This window comes from Haliaeetus albicilla, chromosome Z (assembly GCF_947461875.1).
Source record: "Haliaeetus albicilla chromosome Z, bHalAlb1.1, whole genome shotgun sequence".
NCBI lineage: Eukaryota > Metazoa > Chordata > Aves > Accipitriformes > Accipitridae > Haliaeetus > Haliaeetus albicilla.
The window spans coordinates 52,936,764-52,962,305 of NC_091516.1; the positions used below are offsets into that span (position 1 = coordinate 52,936,764).

Sequence of the window (25,542 nt, forward strand, 5' to 3'; positions counted from 1 at the left end):
GCCTGGCTGCAGTGTCTCCACTCTGCTCCACCCTCTGTGTTGTTTCTTAGAGTCAGCATACCAAGCTCCCCTGGTGTTGCTAACATCTAAGGTTGCAGGTTATGTTGCTTAGAGAATTATTATGGAACAGATTTTGTGTATACCCACTGCATTCCTCCCTGGAGGTTTGCCTTCCCTTAAGAGGAGGGGGGAACATATCAATAAGTCACCTCCAGCAAACATTCCACAGGGACTTCCTCAGTGAAAGCTAAATTAGGTACCACATCCAGAGGCAGCCAGAGGAGGGAGTGTCAAGGCTTGCCACATGGAGAAGGCCACTGGAGAGCAGACACATCATGCAAGAACTTGAGAACTGCCCGTCATAAAATTGTCAGTCCCACACTGAAATTATTCAACAGCTAACTAGATGTGAACCTAGAGAAGACATTGCTCTTAACCTGGGAACCAAACACTTTTACATATCTTCCTACCCCTGTTCCCAACACGTGCACACATGGAAGCAAGCAGATTGCCCACAATCCTGGAGGCAGACACTAATCTCTGTGTGCAAGATCCTGCTTCCCTAACAGCTGCTAGTAGAAGACTAGAGGAAGGTAGCCCTTGAAGAAGCTGGAAAACAGTGTTGAAGATACAGTAAGACTTAATGCCTTTCCTCCTAAGGTGGGAACGCTTGATACACAACAGCCAGCTATGACTACCTGAGGAAAGCTTGTAATCACAAGATATCACAGTGTAGCAGGAAAGTTTACAAGTAGCTCTCAGATTCCTTAGATTAATGAACTTCAACTGTGTTAAAATACATTGACTCTCTTACTTGCTTTCACACACAAGAAAACAAGGGTTAGCCACTCTGCCTACAACCAATTTCAGGATTACTGTGAGCTACCATAAGAGTCTCTACAAATACGTGGAAACTGCCAGCCAAACATCAAATCTTTCCCTGTGTTGTTTGCCCAACTGTGCAAGTCATTTCTTCCTACTTCGAGTTTTATGACATGACACATGGTGAAACAGAGCTTAGAGATAAGAACAGATGGATAGATAAAAAGCATGAACTATGGAAGAAAAAAGTGCGTGGGGGGGGTGTAAAGGGCAAAAGATCTTCAGGGAGAAACAGAGACAAAGAAGGAAAAAGCATAATTTTATTTTCTTTGAGTAGTATGGAAGAACTTAAAAAATTAAAAACAATTCTTAACACTAGCAAGAAGCCCTAGTGCTACCTTTCTGCCTTATGATGGCATTATCTAAGACAGTTCTTTGAATACAGAGAATCACATTTCATTAGCATATATAAAGACTACAGGATATAAAACTCTTATTCTCTGAAATACAAGGCAGATAGTATGCAGTATACCTGCAACTTTCTCTGGTTAAGCTGTGTAAGAATTTTATCAACACAGATTGTCCATTACTGAATGCTGAGCTTTTCATGCAAGAGACACAAGACACATAGAAATTATCAAAAATAAGAATAAGAGAACTTCAGAGTGCAAATAAAGTACATCCCCAGTTCTACATTCATGAAAATTTTATGGTTTAACACTCTATGTCTTTGTTCATACAAGTGCAATAGTTAGAAAACTTACTAAAAAAACCCCAGACTCTTTAAGAAAAAGCTGTAGTTAAGTCTTTGATCATGCTATGTTCAAATAAACACAGGTTTTGAGCCCTTTTTCCATAACTTTTGTCCCATTTATTTCCATTTAGGTTGAATACAGTTCATACAGAGAGGTACTAAAGTGAGAACCTCTAGCACTATGTTAATATGATGAATCAATGAAACAACTGCAGCTGGCTATTGTTAAGTAAACATCTTATTTGCCAAAGAATACAGTTCAGTTATTCATAACAGCAGCCCCTAAATAGTTTCCTCCAGAAAAGCTTGAGTTAAATTTGCTAAACTGGGATGGCAGGGTTCCCTGTTCTCCAGAATTCTCCTGACTCACCATTCAGCACAGATAGAAGAAACGCAAGTTAAATTCCCACCTGCCTGGACAGATTTAACACCCAAAATCCTCTGGTAATGCTGTGGGAAAGCCATAAAGGTAGGTATACCTTTCCCTCTCTTGGTGTTCTTGTGCTTAAAACTTGGCTTTCATCAGAGCAGGACTCGAAGCTCAAGAAAGGGAACCTCCAGACTAGAGACCTCAAACTTTCTTTAACACTGTTTCAGCTCTTCACACATGGTTTGCAGCATACCCTGAATTCAGCAGGGGTTTGGTTACTGTATATCTGGGAAAAACAGAAAAGTCCCAAAGCAAAGAACTTCTCAAAGATAGTATCAGATAAGGGGAAGCAGATAAGAAAATTCCCAGCCTGAGTGACATTGCAGATCTTATCTACAGCAATATGCCATGGCAAGAGAATTTCAGGTACGATGGTCTTACCCCTTTATATATTTTAAAAGTCAATACTAGTACTGCGTACAGAGATTCTAATTTCCAATACAGATCTGCAATAAACTGTTAAGCTACATGACAAAGCCATTGATTTCATTGCAGTTTTTAATGCATTTAATGTCATCAGAAGCAGAACAAGCACACAATCTGGTTTCAAGATGCTGAATTGGCTACGATGCAAAGCCTGTAATCTCTAAGTAACCAGAAGAAACAAAATAGAGCTCTAAAATATGAGCTTTAACAATACTGCTACACGTCAGAATATCTTGGAGTACTGAAGGTCATTGCATCCTGGGACATGTATTAATAGAAATAATAACTTACTTTCTGTTTCTTCAGTAAGTACTGTCTTTGTTTAGCAATAGACAATGGCTTCAAGTGCCAAACACAATAAAGTATGGAGCTAAAATATGAAACTCACCTGCCTGCAATCAGGTATAGGTATATTCTGAAAACTAGAAAAATAATTGTCTTTTGATAAAAAAATGAAAGTCCTTGGGAACAGAAATATTAGTTTAATATTATTAATATTAATTAATATTACTAAATAACTAGTATTTAGTTAAAAATGTCTTTGAAAATTTAACGGAATTTGCAAAAGTTAGGTTGCAGTATTTTTTAGTCTGGTCTGGAAGCTAGGAAAAGTTTTTTGAGATAAAATTCCTAACACCCTCTGATATGGCAGATCTATAAGACACGTAAATTGTCATACTCATCTGGGATCTGCTTCTACATGTAAAACTAAACTTCTTGCAGTGATTCCCTCTATGCATATATTTTTACTTCCCATTACTATTTTTTTACTTTATCTAAATTGTAATAGATTAGCCATTTCTTCTTTTTTCTGCATGTGGTATTCACCATATTTTTTATTCATTAAATTGCCTTCTTTCAGTCTTCTTTTATATTCCAGGTGATTTATCACCTATAATGTACTCTATTCCTTCATGATTTTTGTAAATTTATACCACTTCTTTGTTCTTTCTTGTAATATACTGGTTTCATAACAACATACTGCTGTTCCTTGATACCTAAATTTTATTGAAGCAATAGCTAAGACCAGGATATTTGATATTTCTTGAAGATCTGCTAGACAAGGCAATAGATTACCTTGGAAGTATAAGGTTGCTAACTTCTGTTGGCTATTAAACAACCCCCCAAAAATTTGCATGCCAAGATAATTATTTTGATACACTTACAATTGATAGTAAAGTTTTATAAGAAATTGCCTTGCCTATGTTGGGTTTGGGGAGGTTGTATTCTGTGCTATTCTTCTTGAAACAGGCATTTCAGGGAAATAATTTGAATCACAGCAGGCAGTTAAAAAATTGCATTATCCCTGAGACTTATATAATAACTCATACTCAGAACCCTAGGTTTCTCCTTTCCTATTTTTTATTATAGATTTTGACTGAACAAATTTGTGATATACACCATCTGAAATAAAATGTCTTGGAGGGATTAATTGAATTAATCTCCTATTATTCCAAGAGGGAAGATCACACATATGGAATCTTTCCTTTGGACATCTGCCACAGCTCTGCTGTTTCAGAGATCTTCTCTGCAGCATCAACAGTACGTAATATCCCCCACAATTTCAACAGAATCTGAAATGACAATAGCAAGCCTGAGGACAGAAGAAGAGCTAGTTAGTCAAGTGAGCACCTCAAGAGTTTTAAAGTTCAAAAGGTAGTCAGAAGCAGGTTTATTTGATTAGCAAGTCTGTTTATTTTTAACTACAACATAGGTCATATAAAAAGATTTCTTAGAAATTACAGCCAAAATTTTAAAAAGACATTTTTTGCAATTCAGTTTATAATCAGATACCAAATTTTATAGTTTTTCAAATCAGGAATTTCTTAATGTTTGGACCATATTAAGATCAGTATTTAAATAAAGATAGTGTATTTAACATTAGAATAGGAAATCTATTTTCAGATATCTCAGCTGTAAATGTATGGCTTTTCATTATTTCGTAAACTTCAGACAAGCAGAAAACTTGCAAATTATTCAGTCATGATGTAATTTAGAAGTTCTATGTGCTAATTCCTTGATCTTTAACTCTTTTTAAAAGTTGAATCAACAACATATATTTATCAGAGAAATACATGGTATGGTATTTTGCTGGGTTTTTATAACAAGATGGATTATATTTTCTGGTTAAGCACAGGACAACAAATCTTGCTTGGGTCACCTGTCATACACACAAAGCAGATGTGGGTTGATACAGGTTTGATTGATAGTCCCCATATATCTTTGTTTCAAGAAAGAATCATAGAATCATAGAATCATTTAGGTTGGAAAAGACCTTCAAGATCATCGAGTCCAACCATCATCCATGCCCACTAAACCATGTTCTGGAGTACCCCGTCTACGCACTTTTTGAATACCTCCAGGGACGGTGACTCAACCACTTCCCTGCGCAGCCTGTTCCAATGTCTGACAAACCTCTCAGTAAAGAAATTTTTCCTAATATCCAACCTAAATGTCCCTTGCCGCAACTTGAGGCCATTTCCTCTTGTCCTATCTCCAGCCACCTGACAGAAGAGACCAGCACCCACCTCACTACAACCCCCTTTCAGGTAGTTGTAGAGAGCGATAAGGTCTCCCCTCGGCCTCCTTTTCTCCAAACTAAACAGCCCCAGCTCCCTCAGGCGCTCCTCATAACACTTGTGCTCCAGGCCCCTCACCAACTTGGTTGCCCTTCTCTGGACACGCTCCAGCACCTCAATGTCTTTCCTGCAGTGAGGGGCCCAAAACTGAACACAGCACTCGAGGTGCAGCCTCACCAGTGCCGAGTACAGGGGAACAATCACCTCCCTGCTCCTGCTGGCCACACTATTTCTGATACAGGCCAGGATGCTGTTGGCCTTCTTGGCCACCTGGGCACACTGCTGGCTCATATTCAGCTGGCTGTCAACCAGCACCCCCAGGTCTTAAGATCAGTCTAGATTTTTCAAGATGGAACAAGACTTTAGCATGAATTGCATATGCTCTGTCAGATTTTAATTCAAGATGAAACAGACCATGTTTACATGTTTATTCATTTTGTCTTTGTGGAAAGCATGGATTAGAAGGCCATTATTGTGTGGATGGAAAAATACGGAATGCCATTTAATTTAAAGTTCATTTTAGGTGGAAGAATCTTAGCAGTAAAGCAATGGGATTAAATTTATCTAAGTCAGTAAATCTGAAGAGATTTATGTATTTAAATGGCACCTATCATCAACATTTCAAAACTAAGCTTTGAAAAGTTTTAACCCTTGGCAAACTGCTATTTTGTTTAGTAGTATTCATATATCCCACTAAGACATCTATACATCATGGAAATAAGCTAAGTCACATGTTTACCAGCCAGTGTAAATATGTGTGGTGTAGTCCAGAGGTCAGTACTGTGTCCAGTCTTGTTTAACATCTTCATTGATGATCTGGATGATGGGACAGTGTGTATGCTCGGCAAGTTTGCAGAAAACCAAAACTGAGAGAAATGGCTGATACACCAGAGGGTTGTCACAGCCAGAGGAACCTGGAGAAATGGGCTGACAGAAACATCATGAGTTTCAACAAGGGCAAGTGCAAAGCCCTGCACCTGGGGAGGAACAGCCCCAGGCACCTGTCCATGCTGGGGGCACCCAGCTGGAAAGCAGCTTTGCAGAAAAGGACCTCAGGACAGAAAGTTGAACATGAGTCATCAATGTGCACTTGTGGTAAATGTGCACTTTACTTGTGGTAAAGAAGGCTAATGGTACCTAGGGCTGCATTAGACAAAGTGTAGCCAGCAGGTTGAGAAAGGTGATCCTTCCCCTTTATTCAATGCTGTTGAGACCAAACCTGGAGTACTGTGTCCAGTTCTGGGCTCCTCAGTACAGGAGAGGCATGGACATACTGCACACAGTCCACTGAAGGGACACAAAGATGAGGTAGAGACTGGAGCATCGCTTGTATGAGGAAAGGCTGAGACAGCTGGGACTGTTCAGCCTGGAGAAGAGAAGGCTCAGGGGGATCTCATCAATGTATATAAATACCTGCAGGGAGGGTGCCAAGAGGATAGAGCCAGGCTCTAGTCAGTGGTGCCCAGTGACAGGACCAGAGGCAATGGGCACAGACTGAAACACAGGAGGTTCCCTCTGAACATCAGGAAACACTCTTTCACTGTGAGGGTGACCAAGCTCTGGCACAGGTTGCCCCAGGAGGTGGTGGAGTCTCCCTCCTATGAGATATTCAAAAGCCATCTGGACAAGATTCTGGGCAACCTGTTTTAGGAGACCCTACTTGAGCATGGAGGTTGGACCAGAAGACCTTGAGAGGTCCCTGCCAACCTCCACCATTCCATGATTCTGTGTATACATGATAGTTGTAATGGTGTATGCCATCAGAAGACATGGAAGTATCCACACTTTCATATCAAGTCCATTCTCAAATTTAAGAAAGGATAGAACATCTAATTTCTTTTAAAATGTAATAAATTTCCTTCTGAAAAATTATTAGTAAGAATGTACATAATTTTAGACCATGATCTGCCATTTACTTAACTCAGTTGTATAAAATATGTTAATTTTTTTTACAGAGAGTGAAAGTCACTGGAAAGGACATAAAACATGTACCAGATAGCACACAAAAAATAGCATCCAAGTGGAAAAATATTTTCCAACATCTATTTTAAAATAAAATCAGCAGTTCATGAAAGTGCTGCTCTTTGTGTGTGCACCTAAGATAGCATAAAGAATGCAGTTTATTAAAAATTTGTCTTCCTGGTGGGGCAGGGAAACAAGTGAGATAATTAAGGGTAAAAATTGCTATTGACAAACTGTGTATGACACAGGCATCAGATGCACCTTAGCCAGGATCAGGAACAAGAAACAAGTTTTCCCTAAACTGAAAGAGTCATGTCTCTAGAATTTGCGAGAGAAGCAGGATGAATTAGGCATGAACAGCATATGATATACGAGTCTAGTGACAGGAACAGTGTGGGGAAAGTCCAGCTCAGCTGAAGTGCTCCTGCCCCTTCAGGCATACGCTGGACACTCTTGTGAGAGGATGTTTCCGCAGCTCTGAAGAAGACAGCCACCCCCAATACCAGGACAGAAGGTAAAGGTGCATTTTGATTTGGAATTGGTCTGGCTGCAGATGAGCAGCAGCAGTTCACCCTGTTGTGGCTGCTGTGTGAGGGGGAAATGTCATACATATTTATGACATAAAGGGATGCACTAAAATGGAAAAACACAGATGCCTCTAATTAAACAGATAATCACTGCTGATCCACAAGCTTCCTGGACAACAGGGTCAAAGAAAAGCAACCAGCCATGGTAAGAATACAGAAGATAATTCTCTCTAAGGAGAATACAGCAAATGTGAACACTTTCCTTAAGTTGTTAGTAGGACCCTGTTCAAGGCTGTAATAGCAACAGCAACATAATAATGAAGGCTTTCCAAGGCTTTCTGGCCAAGGTCCCTTATATATGACAATGACTAATTCTTCCAGCTCTCTTAACTCTCTGACATGCCACCAGGGAGACCGTGAAACTGGCTGTTGGTATTCTGAGTATCGCTTCACTCCAGAAGAAAGGCATCTGCAGCCTTTACTACCCCCATGCCTGCTGCCACAGAAGATGCTCTTGGGATATCGAGAATATGCATGCATCTTGCCTTTTGGATACCAGTAATTTCCCTTTACCCCTTAAATGGTAGGGAAAAGGATCAGTAGACATGTTAAGAAATCCAAAGTGTTATGAAAGCTACAACAGCAGAAAGAGCCCAGTTACCTCACAGCAGCAGAGATTTATCCTGGGCCTTAGAAAAATTGGTTATCATTATTGTTGATGTTTTAGGGCAAGGAATAGCCACTTGCCCCTAGTTCTGCACACTGCAGAATTTACTTGCAAGAAGCTTTTGGAGGAAAAAAAAAAACAGTATTGCAGGTGCTTGGCCAGCTGTGATACAGAAAGCTCTCCCAGTGACAGCAACTTTTTAATATATCATATTAAGAGATTAGGATACAGCAGAAAAAAAAATAAATAAAAGAAAGTCAATAAGTAATTAAGTACTGTAAGTCACTTAAACAGTGAATAGTCCAAAAGAACTTTAAAGGAAGTGAACTTCCAAAGGATACAGTCAGTCTCAATGTAAAAGGCAGAACTATATCTCATGGACAGAAAGGCAAGTACCAGTTCAACATAGCTAGAGATTTCTGTGAAACCTAATATTTACATTCACAGGAAAGAAGTAGAAGTAATGAAGGAACCAAAGGAAAGAACAAAACAAATACCTGAAAGGAAAAAACAAAACAAAACAAACAAACAAACACACATACACATGAAAGAGAGAACAAGTAGAGAAAATTGGATGGTAAGGGCATAGAAAGAAAAGGCCAAACATGAAGAGATTAACTCTAAGAACAGAAAAAGAAAATATAATTACATAAACAGGAGTATGGATCTTTTCATCTGCTTAAGTATAATTTAAAATCTAGTAATATAAATCTGAAGTCCTCTGCCTTAAAAAAATAATCTGTTATGATATATTTAAAGGTTCATTAAAAATCTGAGCAAACATTTTTGCATATATCTTTCTTTATAGTAGAGTAGATTCATAATTGTATTTCTTAAAAATGCAAACTTTAATGTTAGAAACTTTTGGAAGCAACCATTAAAATATTTTTAACCCAAACAGATCAATTTTTTGGCTTGTTGAACTAAAACAGTTCTTCAAAGAAAGCATCATTCTGAATCTCCCCTGTATTCTCCCAAGATGTTTTTTACCATGGATGTCTCAGTAAAACCGTGTCTCTTACAATCTTATTTTTTGTCTCCATTATCACTAAAATCCATAATCTTTTTTTTCTGGAGACATGAACCAAGAATGAATCTATCAGAAAACATCCCACAAATTATAAAAACAGGTAACAGATGTTTTATGAGGTATTTACAATACCTTTTTGATCCATAAATGTCATGCACCATGTAAGTACACTATATAACCTCCCTTTTGTCAATCCTATAAAAAAGAGAACCACACAGGGTCTACATTATTTTTCTTTCTTTATCAGCAATAAGTGCACTGATGGTCAAAGGTTCAGGAAGGATAATAAACCTAACTGATACAATCCAAAATAAAAATGCAATCAGCCTATTTAATGTTTTGAAGTTGTTATGATTACCTTGTATAGTAAAGTATAAATTCATTTGATGGTACTTGAAGTCTTTCTTGTTCAGGGTAGAATTATTACACAAGCCTTTTATTCACAGAGAGATTGACTAAGAAAATCTCTTCATATTGCATAGATCTTAGTCTTCCAGCGTGGATTTGTAATGCAATTAGAATAATGAAGATTACAGCTTTTTTTTTTTTTCAGTAAAATATACCATACTATAATGGCAATTGACATTCAATAGTAATATTTGTACACTTTCTAGCAAGACTGGTACTACACCACCATCATGTAGAAATGCATTCTTGAATTGCTGCCAAGCTTGTCTTCCTCTTTAGAGGTTGAAAGCTTGACCCATCTGTACTGGCTGCCAGGAAAAGAAGAAAGGACATGGTTTAGAAGATGGCATGTAAGAGTTCAGAATGGAAAAGTTGAACTGGGGACACGAGAACACAGCATAGGAGAAGGTACTGTATCACCTTGGAGGTTTAAGGGAAAATATTTGTGCCAATAAAGTTTGTGCCAAGCGTCCATTAAATACTGCATACAGCCCAAGAGAGAAGTACAAAAAGCCACTAATAAAGGCTGTTTCAGTATTCATTTCTCCAAAATTCATCTGCAAAGACATCCTATTTACAAGTTTTGCTGTAATGTTTTTTGCTGACCTAGGGCATAATGATGACTTCATTCAAATGCAGCAAAACAAAATACAAGAACAGAGGTGTGTTTGTAAGTGAATAAAGCTATTAGTCTAGCATGGATAGCTGTGTGGGAGCAAAGACTTAATACATTTTTCTGACAATTCTGTCTTCCACCACTGCCCCGAATGTACTAGCATCTTATGTATTTTCTCATACTTTTTAATTTCTTGCCTAATTTGCCATCTGCCTTCTTGCTGTGACAGTGTTTCTCAGTCAAAGATGCAGGAGTTCAGGACTATTGTTATGCCTCCAGCTTCCTGTAAAACCCTCAGGCGCATTGCTAATTTTTGTTGCACGCTGAATAATGTACAATCCATCACAGACCACCCATAAAAATTCAGTATTATCAATTTTCATGAACACCAAAACACAGGAAGTGCATACTTTCAGTGGCATCATCTTCTACATTCTAGTAAAATGAAAGGAAGTTGAATACCTAAAATCCCACTGGCTTTATTAATACATGTTTATGAATTCAACCTGAATTCTAAATCTTTTTCTTATTTTTTCTTTTTTTTTTTCTTAATTCTGTACTCTTCACACTTCCAGAAGAAATAATTTTGGTTTTCTTAAAGAAATGTAATAAATGTCATGAAGCCAGGAGGGGAAAACATGGAATGTTACCTATGAAGAATAAGAAACTTTATTTAAAACTATAGCTATTTCACAGTGCAAAAGCCTTCTCATCTAGTGCTAGAGTGAAAGTGGTATATGCTGTCTTCGTCAGCACTCCAGACACTTTCAAAGTTTATGTCTTTTTCATAGACTGCTAGAATATTCATGTGTCTTAATTTTTCTTTCAAAAGAACTAGCTAAGAAACTTATATCATTTGCAGTGCAGTACATCACTTGCAATCTATAACTAATACACTCTTTCAGTAGCATGCCAGTGAAGGATGTCAGACTGCAAGGAAGGGTTCATTTAACTTCATCCATTTTTCAGGGAAAATGTCTGATGATTATATAAGCTGCTATCAGTACTAATACCCAGATAGATAAATGCATTTTAAAAAGAAGTTATAATTTCTCAGTTTCCTGTTTGCAGTGGCTGATGAAAGTGGAGTATTTGTGCCCCGGATCTGCATTCTTTTTACTTCAAAATGGTCTTTTGCCATTTTTAGACTCAGAAAAATTCAGATTTATACAATGAATCTAATGCTTTCTCTCTTTTTTTTTTTTCCCTTTTTTTTTCCTTATGTAAAGGTTGATAGCTCACATGGGGAAAAAAGGCCACTGAGAAATAGCAACACCTCTGAATGGCTTTAATGTACTGTGGCTAGATTTATTTCTGGTTTGAGATGCCCTTTAAACACTGACAGCCACGACCTTACAGGCTTTCAAGAAGAGTCGAACCATTCAAATCCCCTTTGAAGTTTTTAAGATTTCCATTTAAATACATATCTATAAACCCCAATGATTTGGCCATTTAGAAAACATTAGGTTATTTAGTCTGACACCATAGAGCTTTCTCCACTTGTATCTCTGGCTTTGGCTGACTGAATATAACAAAATTAACTTTCCAACACTAGGGCAAACAGTTCTCAGAATTTGATTTTCACACTGTTACTCTGCCTTGCTGCATTTTGGTAAATTTAGATGTTCACATTTTGAAGCAAACACTCCCAATCAAAATACAGAGAGCTTAAGCACTTCTAGAGTTTACCATTAATTCCATGACTGACTTGGTCCAGCGTACCAATAGGGTAGTAAGCAGCCAAAAAGTAGTACTTACTAAAGTTAGATGCAAGGTTAAAAAATGTCCAGACTTGAGTTATACCATTACAATGAGAACAGCAAGAACTGATATAATTGCTATAATTTTTACCCTTTAGCTTGAAGCTTTAATTGCAGTCAATTCCACCTTTTTCTTGTGGAGTTAATACAGTGATCAGCTAAGAAAGACTCCATCGTCTGTATGTGTATAGCTATGTTAACTCTGCAGGAGTCCAAGCCTGGCCCTGTAGAAATTTTGAAGCGCAAAACAGTTCAGCTTAGAATTTTGGTGCCAGAAGGAAAGAGGTATCTTAAAAGCACATATCTAACCAGCAGGGTGGGAAGCCCCACTGTGTAAGGACGCTAGGAAAAGTACTACTGTGGAGAGTTGTAGTGGCACACACATACAAAGAAAAGAACAATAATTTTAAACATGAAATTCCACTTTTGATGAGGAAATAATTTCATGGGGGAACCTCTTCACTTAACATTTTCAGCTTCAGGGAGTGAGGGTTTAGACAACAATTGAAACGTGGGTTTATTAATTCAACCTCAATTCTAAACCTTAGGTAAGTAACCTACGACTCAGACTAATATGAAAAAGTCTTACACCCATGGTACCTTACCTAAGATCTTTTTAGTACAGTATTTAAGCATGTAAGATTTACACTGGGGCTATCATATACTTCAAAAACTGCATAATTTTTCCTTAATATTTTAAGAAATCACATATGTCACTAGGGAAAGGTAGGTTATAATCAGGGGAAGATAAGTAATAGAAAATAAATTGACCACATAACATACAAAAAGATTGAATTTAGGTAATATTATTCAGTCTTCTCTAAGTGTGGACATACAAATAAGCACTCAGAGGTAAAGACTAAGTTTTGTCAAAATCAGTAATCCAGTGCAAAAAATCTGCCTTTCATAATAATATGCTTCTAGAGTTATCTTCTGCAGGCTAAGACAAACTCATGTGGCTTTGTACACCATTACTAATAAAAGGAAGCCATTCTGACCTAGCTACTAGCTTTTCAAATTACATTTACTTTCTTTGTTCTTATCTTCAGTCAAAGCTAAAGTTCTTTCATGATTTCTTCATTGCTTGTAAATGGAGAAAACCTGGCACTCTTTCATTTCCCAGAACCTCTTCACCTTTTTCCCCCTTCCCTTTATTGCACAGAGTAAGTCAACTTCCTGGCACACCTCCTACTGCTTTTACCTATGCTTTCCCCAGGCTTTTAGGAAACACTTTCAATTTCTTTATTACGGGAATGATCAAAGACTTTCTTTATGTCTTTCTTCACCATTGCAGTCCTCAGGTGTTCCTGGCTTCCAGCATGGGCTCCTACAGGGCAGTGAAATGCTTCCTGTATAATTTCCATGGAGTCATCTAATGGCTGAGACCTCAAATCTGTATGTTTGTTTTAGCCTGATGCTACAGCTTTCACCAGCAGAGTAACTAGCCATATCAAAGACATATATAACTTTTTATTTAATGTTAGGCCAGACTGGCTTATGCTGGTGCACATTTAGCTGGCAGTTTTATGTCTGAAAGGTCAGACTAGTAAAACATGTCGTTTCATAGTAAGTCTTTAAAACTTTCCTTAAAGAACTATTCCAAATATATCCTCAAATTCTATCTTGTACCTGCTGTTAAAAACAGCTCAGTAGAATATAGGTACATTTTCACAGGGGTTTTCCTCCTCCTACTTTAATTTTTCCCTTACAGGGACCTGGAAGGGGCATAGTGAAGCTCCATCCTAATCGTACGTGGTTTATTATCACTGGGCATTATTAATAGCTACAAATATTATAAATTTATTCAAATCTTTCCACCTGGTGTCTGAAGATTACATTGAAATCGTATTCCCAAATTAGGTGATTTCTATTCCATACTTACAGTTTCTTTTCCAATGATAGAAGATATTTCAGAACTTAATTTAACAATATGTTAAACAAAATGGAAAGATACAGTAGAAGCACTATTCCCTGTAATTAAACAATAGTGCCAATAATTAGATTTCATTTTGATGCTAAGAGAATTACCACATTTGCTTAGGCAGAAAAATGCAAAGTTCATTTGAATCCTAATGTACTATTCTGCAAACACTGTAAATCAAAGTAAGATGAAATATTCAAAGAAATATGAAATATTAAATGCAACACAGCTGAAGGGAGAAACTCCACTGTTGTCTCACATTTTGCAATTTCCCATCAGTTCATCAAATTTAGTAATAGAAACAAATTACAACAGGATATCTATTAAAATACTTAAGAAATCAGTTTAAAAGAAATTCACTCTAATAAGCATAAGACTGTGTACTTACTTAACACACACTGACAGGCCACAAAAGACAAATATAGTAGACTAGAACTCTGTATGAAGACTGACATTCACATTTGGGCTCTTAGTATATATTATAAATTATAAGGAAGGCTTGACTACCCAAATGTCACATTCTCAAGCTTTGACTGCTTCTTGAAAGTAAGCTTTATCTTCCCTTTACAGGATTCCAAAATGCAATAGTCCAAAACCCTCCTTTTAATATAATGTGCTAAGGGTTCACATACTTTCCTTAAGTTCAGTCTGTTATGCACGGTCCAGCATGTAGCTAAACCATTTAACTACCCTGAACAACAGCTGATAATATTTTTCAGACTTACACTAGGGCATGATTTAGGTAACAAAGAAGACCTCCTCGGGAACTGCAGAGGAGCAGGTTCAGGATCAAATACCATAATTTAAGTAGAGCAAGAATGAATTAAAAGAAGACAAAACCAACAGCAGCAGAGAGAAACTATCAAGGATTTCCATAGTTAATCACATTGCATTTTTCTGTTCATATATTTAGACAGAAGGAAGGGAAAAAGGCGTTCAGCTAGCCGCAGAAAGGCCATTTTAATCCTAGTATGTCCAATGATATGTGAACAATGTTGGGAATTTCAGAATACAAACTGAGCTGGGCTTATTATAATTATGGGGAAGTTATGCAAATTGTTTGCTTTAGCTGATAATTGCAGCCTCTTTGAATGGCTATGTACATTGTCTTCCCTTTCATGTTAGCGACTACTAATGTGACTTCTGTACCTGTAAGTACCTGTGAGTAATTTTTCAAACACTGCATAGGACACAAGAAAGTTACATTTCTGTGACAAGCCATGTTGCTGATGTGGTTCAGTGACACCAAATACTGTCAAAAGAGAGAAGACCAGAGGAGAAAATAAACAGTACTGCAGGCTAAGGATGTCCCAACCCAAAACTGTCTGTTTTCTAGACAGACAGGATCTGCAGGGAAGGCAGAGTTCAATGCAAGAAATTTCCATTGAGAAGTAGCAGTTAAAAAAAAGAGATTCAGGGGTTCTGTATCTAGCAGTAGGACAGCAAACACATCAGCTGTACAGTCTGCAGAGGGGGAGGGAAGGGATCAGCACCAGAGCTGGGCATATAGAGGTATTTAAAGGATCACAAGAGAGTCTGGAAGGGAGACTACATGGGAAAATTTCATGTGGGATTGCCTGCAGAGAAGGGGAAAAACACTCACAGGTGGGGAACTAGAAGGCTATGATGAGGAAGAACTAAAAAAGTGAGGAACCAGAAAGACAAGCATCAAGATAATCAGTTTCTTGGAGGATGCACTGAAATCTGAGCAGCCACAGAAAATAATTTATTTCCCCTGGCAAACGTGGGGTAGAGCAGGGAGGAATTGAGACAAGGTGCCACAGGGTTGACCACTGTAGAGAAGTGGGTCTTCAGCAGTAGAGAGCTGCAGGAAACTCTGAAGAGCTGGCCAGCATGCAGCCACCACCCCTGTGGTGCTCAGCATCCTGGGGTCCCAGCTGATGGAGACAGCCCTTCATGGGCAGTTATGCAGCTTTGCAGCAACGAGCCGAGGTCCTCCTCCATATCAGACATCTCGACATCACCCTCTCCCAAGCATCATTTGGATTTCTATTTTGGCTGTTTTCTCTTCCACTTTCTAGGATATCCCATCCTCACTACTATGGATAATGAAGAGGTGACAGTGAAATTGTTCTGTTATATCAGTCCCACCTCCAAAATAAGAAAGAAATATAAATATACAACTTGAGCCCATGGAAAGTGGCCTTGATCTAATGTGACCTGTGCATCAAAGTACTTACTGATGTCACCAAAAGAGATGCTTTGGGTACAGAAAGTATTGCGCTTTGTGTGGAATAATAAGAAATAATTCCCCTAGAAGGGGAATTACATTTTTGAAGTTGCATAACAGCAATCATTAAAGAAGTTGCACAGTGAATAGATAATCTTCAGTGTTAGGTTTTCCACGAATTCTTTGTGTGCACAAAGTTTTGGTACATTAGACTGAAGTAAGCATTTGGAAGTTTTATGTGACCATCATTTTAATTTATATTGCCTTGAAAGCAAGTACTTTGGAGTGCCTTACAGCACAAAAAAAAAAAAAAAAAAAAAAGCATATCAAATCAAATTATAACATTGTTAATTAAAAGCCCCATCAAAGAGAGATTTTTAAAAAGCCAAACACTATGCTTTTTAGTCATTCATTACCTAAGCAAAATATTAGTAGCTTCAATGTGAGATTTGTGTCAGTAATGGCTAAACAACTCAAGATATAATCCAAACAATGAAAATGAAAGTTAACACTTTCACAATATTTTCCCCTGTGAGGAACATTATATGGATTAATTACTTACACTGTGAACACTTCTGGTGTAAAGCTAAGACTTCTCACAACTCAGTGCAACATCTAGCAGCTATACTACTTTCTAACATGCAAAAGAGTACCCAGAGATGCTATATCAAATAGCTAATAAAAAACATTCTGTACAAACTAGAAGCACTCCTGTGATACAGTCAAGACCCTGAGTTACAGGGGAGATCCTTGATGCTACAGAGCTTTACCAAATAGCAGGGAGAAACCACATCAGACAGTGGAGGATGTTTATAAAACTACATAGCAGTGTGTAGATTTATGTTTGCAAAGTGGGAGACATGAGGAAGTGAGACACAGTTGGGTGCAGCTCTCCAAAGAGTCCAGGACTTCTACAGAGCTGATAGCACTTTTTGGTCTACTGTTTTGCTTTAATGGTCTCCAGTGCTAGAGAAGTTACAAGAACCACTGTAACATGATCATAGTAGGGCTTTTTTATCACTATGAATTGTAATTACCATTATATCCAGTTAAGTGGAACTTTATCTAAATCTTTCAAGTACTCTGCCAACCTACTAGACTTTGATATGCAGCAGGAATTAATTTTAGATTCCCTGAATAACTGTAATTACATATATTTTTTAAGTTTATTTTCACTTGAAAAAAAGTTGTCCAGCTTGAAAGAGTTTTAAAACCCAACAAGATTATACCTCATCTTTGAAGCACATAAGGAATACAAAACTTGCCAGAAAAGTTTCAATTTTTTCCTTCACCCGATCTCTTGATTTCAGCTTTTTGACTTGAGATTGTCATTGAGCATTTCACAGGTTTCTTTTCCTTACAAGTGATTACAAGTGATTTAAAACTAAGGAACTTGGAAAAGTCATTATGTTTTCTCCAATCTACACACAAATATAGATATTTGCTAATGATAAATTTCATTTGCCATAGTTATTACTAACTTAACTTTATGATGCAAAGTTTCGATGAATAATAACACAAGCAAAGTGGCAAACAATCCCAGTGTGGCAGCATTAAAATGAAAATGCTCAGATGCTAGAATGTGTTTGTGACCAAAGCATGGTTGACCCCTGCTAAGAATCAATACAACAAAGCACAGACAATAAGAAATCAATATGGTATGGCCATACCCAAATTACAGATAACAAACTTGGTAATTATGAACTATAACACATTAAAATAAATCATCTCTTCACCTGGAAGAAAACACAGTTCCATCAAAACTGATATCCTATGATGATACAAATGACTTTTTAATGTAATTGCTACAGTTGAATTCTGCCAGTATTGAGTTGATTGAAATCCAGCAAATGTATTTGCTCACTTCAACTGAAACTATAGTTTATTAGAAAATGCCTTTCATATGATTTGCTTTCCTGTATCCATAGAGAAATATATAATTTTCATTCTCTGAAATTGCTTTAACTGTTAACAGCTATTAGAGTTTAATTAATTTTCAAACAAACCCTTACACTGTAGGAGCTAAGAAGCAAAGGAAGAAAAATGTGTTACTGCGCATTAAGTGGTACCCCAGTGTAATTCATTTTCCAGCTCTTCATGTTTTTAGTAGCAGTCTCAATTACACAGCCACAGTTCTAGCCCATACCTTTAACAACTCACCATTTTGTGCCTACACCTCTTCCCTCACTAATGGTTGGAAACACAGAAGAAAGTCATACTCTCTGACAGTTTGGTCATGACCCTATTGCTCCATTGTACTACTTTTACTACTACCTTTAGCAAACTATATTACAGGGAAAAAAAAAAAAGGTGTTATTCTATAGCAATCCAATGAGTAAACCGAAATTGTTGCTCTCTGGGACCAAAGAAACCTCCTCAACCATCCTAGGAAACCGTACAAAGAATTAGTCAGTAGCTTAAAAACTTACAGTCTTCCTTATCAAAAAAAAGCAATAACCTGTATGCTCTTAGGAGTCAGGCTTTGACAAACAGGAGCATTAAATGTAGTCCTTTTTCCTTTTTGTTACTATGCCTGATTTTTTTTCTTTGTAGTAAATGAAAGGTTTGAAACACAAGTAGTGACCTGAAACCTCAGAGAAGAGCACTGCTTAAGCATTGATAACAACTTTTGTTAAAATTAATTTAATCTTTAATCTAGTTTAATGAAACTAATCAATAGGTTGTTGGCACACATATTCAAAAAATATGAATTGGTTCATACAGTCTTGGTCAGAATGAGTCATGTCAGTGAAAACTGCCCTTTTCACATGTATCTGCAAAACAGTGAAAGATTACAGGAAGGAAATCATGTGACATTTTATACCCATCGTCTGAAAGGTAATAATAACCTTTGGGGTTATTGTGCAACCAAGGCTCATCAATCCTAATCAACTTCAGCTCTAAATCCCTCTGAGGTTGGAACTGACAAGAGCAAGGTAAGGTTGGCTCGGCAAGAAAGATCTTGCAGGGAAGGAGTCTGAATGTCTGTATTTGAAGAGCAGTGCTGCATTGGCATGCTATAGGCTCTTATACAGAGAGCAAGAAATTTGCGGTCAGGAGACCCAGGTCTGGCACAGCCTAGAGGCACCATGTTGCAGGAATGGAGGTGGAGGGGAAAGACATCCTCCTCCATGCTCACATAAAGCATGAAACTGCTACACAAAATGCCCTAAAATGGGCAACAGACTGCTAGCTGGCAGCAGTACTTAGCTACATCTCACAAAAAGGAGAAGCATTAGGCCACTTCCTTCTGCCTGGGAGCTCTGGCAGCCTTTATTTATGTGTCTCTCTATTTGACCTGAGGCAAAATGTCTCTGCACAGCTCCTGAGCTCAACACAGAATAGCTGAGGTCAGGATTGTAAAAGGTCGTGCTTAATAGATTTTGGAATGTGCATAGCATTCAACATTAGTACAATTAAAAATTGTTCAGTTCTAGAGATATTTCCAACTCAACATCCAGAGGAACAAGGCCAGTGAAGAGAGTGAATAGGCCTAATAGCCCAGGGTATTTTGCAGATCTCTTAATGCTGTGAATGCAAGAGAGAAATTGGCTTTCAGTTATTGTTTCCAAACGTTATTTGCCTTCCTGTTCAACCAATTACCCTGGAAACAGGAGGAGAAACAAAACATGATGCAAAGATTTTTAAGAACATTAATATTTGGGGAATTTTCAAAATTGCCTAACATAATCTCCTTAAATTATTTCTAAATAGTTTTTATATTACACAAAAGCAAAACTTAAAGAAGCTCAGGCTGGCCCTGGAAAGGAGCTTTTATCAGTCATAAATTACCAAACTCTATGTACTATCTTTAGAGATAGTACAGGGGGAGAAAGTAAGAGGCAGTAACATTCTCCATTCTTTTTTTTTCCTTAAACTGTGCCGTTTTTTTTTTTTCTTAAGCTGTGTGGATTCTAATCTCTGTAATGCTTTCACAACACAGTGACTCTGTTCACTTCCACAGAGTTGTGCTAATGCTCAAATTACTCTACAAAGTAGAAAATCAGACCCCTTTTCAACACAAAAGATTTGAATGAAAAAAGCCACACTCATTTTACTTGAGAATGGCAGTCTAAAAAGGTTATAAAGTGATAAGAACTTCTTGCAAGTTAAAAAACATAAAGTATGTTTAGAAATTAGCTTTTAGTTAAAGCTGACCTTTTAGAGCATACTGTGGCTAAAGTTCATCTTGCTGAAAAGTGTAATTGATAGATTAATTTTTTATTAATAATGTATCCAGTGAGGCTCACCCTTTGTTCCTTTTGGGTTTTTTGTTGTTGTTGTTGGTCACATGCTGTCATTATCTGCACACAAATCACAGTTTGCTCTGATTATCACTCAGAACTGTCTGGCCATCTTTTACTTTGACATTTCTTCAGAGCTGTACAGATCTCTTACATGAGACTCATTTTCTGCACATGTTCCAAAGCAAACAGTATTTCAAACAGACTGTAGCTGTTCGTAAATACCTAAGTCAAACGTTTTCTGGCTAGTTGATTGTGCACAAGTTATGGCACAAGCAATTTAGTATATGCATACAAATGTGCTTTTCTCCTTATATGCATGTGTGCGTAAGTGTAAACATTTCTGTATAAATATACAATACAAAGGTACTGTAGGGAGAGGGACTTCTCATGGATTAGGCTACACATAGGACAACAGCAGATAGCAGGCATGCCTATAGCTGTCTACCTACAGTATGGAGTCAGGGAAATTAGGTCAGACTTCAAACCATTTCTAGATATTATTATCAATTAATATGTATAATATGATTGAAATAACCAGGGAGCTGCAAAAGTCCTGTGTACAGCCCCCATCAGCTAATATTTAAAATAGGGAAACAATGACTAGACATGATTTAGGGTTTAGGAACTAACTAGTAGACAATGGGGCTTTATGTTTATATCAGAAAAGGTAATGGATTGTGGTCTGGTCAACAAACCCTGAAGAACCGCTTGGAACTGCCAAGATTAGGGAAGAAGCAGGTAAAAGGTAATTCCTACAGGGGGAGACTGCAACTGCCCACTCATTGACTACCTACTCAAATGACACCACCTACTCAAAGGAAGACAATGAAGGAAGAAGACAGACTCTGTGCGCTAATTTGCATGAGGGGCGAAGAAGAAAGAACCAATCATTAAGGAAAATAACAATGAATATGTATTCGTTAAGTGTATAAATGTGAGTATTTTTGAGACAAGGGTGTGCTGTCTTGAGACAGGCACCTATTCCTGTGCATCAATGAAATTAATTTGAAAATACCTTGACTCTGTGTGTTATTGGCTTGCACACAGGATAAATGAACCCCATTCGTGGGACAACACCTCCATAAGTAGCACTGGATTTTTACACACATCACAGCAGAATATGTTTTCATTTTGGCACTGGGAGGAGGAAGTATTAACCTGGGACATCAGTTTGCAGAAACATTTCTGATTGTTGGGAGTGTGCCATAAGGCTGAGAAGTGCTTTTGAGAACATCCCAGTTAACAGCCTGTGAAAGCTAGTGTTACTGGGGCAGCATAAGGGGCAGTGCCTGATGTGACACCATTTTAAGAATAAATATATCAGATCAAGCAGAGCTGGAGGTGCCGCATAAGATAGGAGAGAAATCCAGAATCAGCTGTAAGTGAGAAAGAGAAGCTGACAGGATGGAGGGATGGGTTTAAAAAAAAAAAAAAAAAAAAGTGGGTGATCTTGGCAACTGCAATCTTGCTATCAACAAAAACCTTGCAAGAATAGTTTATGTATGTGACCTGTATATCTATACGCTTGTATACTTTGCATATTTTTCTCCTGTGATGGATTTTACAGCAGAACTAGTAATATCTCTGCCAGACTTTTCTAGAAAAAAAGACTTGTGTGGAAAGCTTTTCATTCCAATTTTATGTTGTTTATGATAAGCCATGAATTGCTGTCTGCATTGGAATTGTTGAACAGTTATATCACCTTAACTTTATGTTCCCAAAAGCTATCTGTATTTTTAAACTGGTTTGGACTGATGAAACTATTGCTACAAGTCAGGCTTGTCTCCAAAGATTAACGTGAAAGATAATTATCCTAGCATTGCAAATATAAAAAATATCAACCCTGCTCTTAGGCCAAAGGCAGGTCTTCTATGTCTGTAAATACCTAAATTACTACAGAACAGTGAGTGAATGTCTACATAATAGTCCTTGGCCCCCTGAAATGTCTATACAGATGCCTATAAGAGTTTCAGAACTTATCAGGCACATGATCTCTGCTCCTCTGGAAAAATTATATCAACAGAAGTGTCTGAATGTGGGTGTTGACCCAATATTTGCAGATGACCAAATGTCAAGAGTTTTAGCACTCTACACAGTGCTTTGATAATGTAAAAAGGACTCAGGTCCTGAAATGGAGGTTATTCTGGCTTTGCACTGGTAAAGTAAACAGTAATGAAGCAAATAGCCATGGCCATTCTGTTCATCACTAACGCACAGCTAAAGTGCTCATAAATTGCATCACACTGTGTGTATCCATCATTGTCTTAGTGTGTGAAAACACTTGCCAAATTCATAACCAATATTACAAACTGACTTTCCTAAGAGCTTGCTTTTTAATAACTCCATGTGTATGTTTATGATTGCTTTGACTTCTAAAAGATCATCAGGAATAGTTGTAAATTTTAATATAGCCACCAAAGCAGAACAAGTAGACTCACTCACAGTGTCAGCTGTCCCTGGATGGGTTTAATGAAAGAAAACAATTGTGTTGCTGATTCCAAAACCCCAACAGAAATGCAAATTTGTGTAGACATAGCTGACACAGCCTTGTTTTCATGTATGAAATGGGAATCGGTTTCGTGCTTAGAATTCATAATATTGGTACAGCTATTGGTATAGGAATTAATAAATTAAACACAGCTTTGGGTAAAAAAACTGTTCATATCTTACATATCCTATCCAGATAGTCTTTACTAGCATCCACTGTGAATGTGAAGGAAAGGATGAAATCTGAGTCGGAAAATTGGCTCAATCAGTTTTTGTAGTAGTGCAGCTAAGATTTCTATGCAAATATGGTGTCATATAATTAGCAACTTAGTTGCTAATTGCCAGATCAGTTATGATTATTTGTTAGTGCAATCTACATACTTTTTAGCATAAAACATTCTAATATATATTTCTGACTATAAACACATGGGGCATTCTTCTCTTGAGAAAATGAACAGCTTTCAAAACAGCAGTAAATAACCATGTTTTATTTAAAGCTATTGACACAGTACTGTTTAATTATTTTTAAGCATGCTGGATTTTTTTACTTCTTACAGTATAAAAATGGTTACTGAAGGCTTTTCATAGTTGATGCTCTAAGTAAAGGTTTCTAACAATTCCTTCAGCTATGGAAAGAAGGGAGATGTTATACTTGATTTAGAAACTAATCAAGAATACCTTTGCTTAGTGAATGCAAAAAGTACATATCCCAACATTTTTATTCTCTTGTTGCTGAGAATTTGTTCATGAAGATGGGTAGTCTGACTGATTTCAAATTAAGGTTAACCAACATGGCAGTCAATACAAAGATTAAATATAACAGGATATATCAGATATCATTATACTTTTTGTGTGATCAGGTTTTCAACAGCAGTTGACCAGACTGGGGCAGAGTTTTTGGTTTAGGGGTAGAAATGCCATATTAAAATGGGGCATCTGAGTAGATGGTCTCTGCAATTGCAAGAGATGTGGGTCTGAATGTGCTGTGCTGGAAAGTTTATTTTTAGGCTAAAATGCTCTTGCCTTCCTATGTACATTGGTGAGTGTAGCAGGGAAGCTCAAAGAGGCTTTACATTGTGGTTAGAGTTTGCCAGAACTGTGTGCCCTAGCTGAGGATGCTGCTGTGGCCATAGAAGCACATGCCCTTACCATTTATGTTGGAGCAGGCTTTCACTGCAAGGCGGATGGTAAGAATCAAAGAAGTTGCCACTGACCTCCTATAGAGATGCTGTTCTAGTTTCTTCATGGTGTGGATGATTTCTTTTGACTTGGTGTTTGCTGTTGGGAGTTCCTTGCAACTGTCATCTGTTTGAGGTAGTTGACTTTTTGTCTCTTCTTTTTTTTTTCTTTTTTTTTTTTTTTAATGAAGACTATAGGTTGCTTTGATGTGACATTAAAACACAGTAGTAGAATTTCAACCAGTTCTCCATGAGATCAACGTATGATCACCACAAGAAGCAAAGGTGAAAGTCATTGTTTCTAAGATTCTCTATTCCCTAAGAAATTGAACTGATCTTGTTTCTTAAAGTTTACTTAAGCAAAATTATTTTTAATTGTACAAAAATTCTTTTACCCAGGTTTTTACTAAGTATGCTACAGATGTATTTTATCATCTTATTTGTATGTTATAACATGCATTAGCTGAATCATACAGTGATCATTAGAGATTGTAGTAAAGACCAGAAGAATTATTATTATAGTTATTTGATGCTTGCCTTTTGCCAAATGAGTCATGGAACAGCTAAAAAAAATATGAAAACCTGGAAGAAATGAAGCTGTAATTGTGCCATATAGCATATGCCATCTGTTTACAATGTGTTGCTAAATATCAGAACGGGCAGAGGGATGCAATCAGTGGTGTATCTTTGCACAGGGGTCAGCCATCAGTGTTATCATGGCAGCCAAGAAGGATGATGACCTGCTGAGCTGGGCTGGTTGGGAGGACTGTGGTGTTCTGTATGAGGACTGTGATGCCAGTGGTCCTGAGGCCAGAATGAAGACTTTGACTGCAGGGCCTCCAGATACATTCTCTAGTTTAACTCTCTTTTCTGAATGTCAAATCAGTTGGTTAGAGACATAGAAATAGAAACTACTCTGTGCTATATTAAATTGCTCATCCATGAAACTCAGTATATCCTATGTTTTCATTTTCAAAGCAAATAGCAGTCTCTTTTCCTGGCTCAGCCATAGCCAAATGTGTCTGCATCATCCTGAAGGTATCATATTGTTGTCCTAAAAGCAGATTTATTTACCCGGTATGCAAGCCAATAACACACAGAGTCAAGGTATTTTCAAATTAATTTCATTGATGCACAGGAATAGGTGCCTGTCTCAAGACAGCACACCCTTGTCTCAAATATACTCACATTTATACACTTAACGAATACATATTCATTGTTATTTTCCTTAATGATTGGTTCTTTCTTCTTCGCCCCTCATGCAAATTAGCGCACAGAGTCTGTCTTCTTCCTTCATTGTCTTCCTTTGAGTAGGTGGTGTCATTTGAGTAGGTAGTCAATGAGTGGGCAGTTGCAGTCTCCCCCTGTAGGAATTACCTTTTACCTGCTTCTTCCCTAATCTTGGCAGTTCCAAGCGGTTCTTCAGGGTTTGTTGACCAGACCACAATCCATTACCTTTTCTGATATAAACATAAAGCCCCATTGTCTACTAGTTAGTTCCTAAACCCTAAATCATGTCTAGTCATTGTTTCCCTAT

At 37.5% G+C, this 25,542-nt stretch overlaps 1 long non-coding RNA gene across 1 annotated transcript in view; it reads left to right on the forward strand.

The window, feature by feature from the left end:
- LOC138683670 (uncharacterized) overlaps positions 1-25,542 on the forward strand; it is a 497,441-nt gene that overhangs the window by 354,029 nt on the left and 117,870 nt on the right. The gene's annotated exons all lie outside the window — the stretch shown is intronic.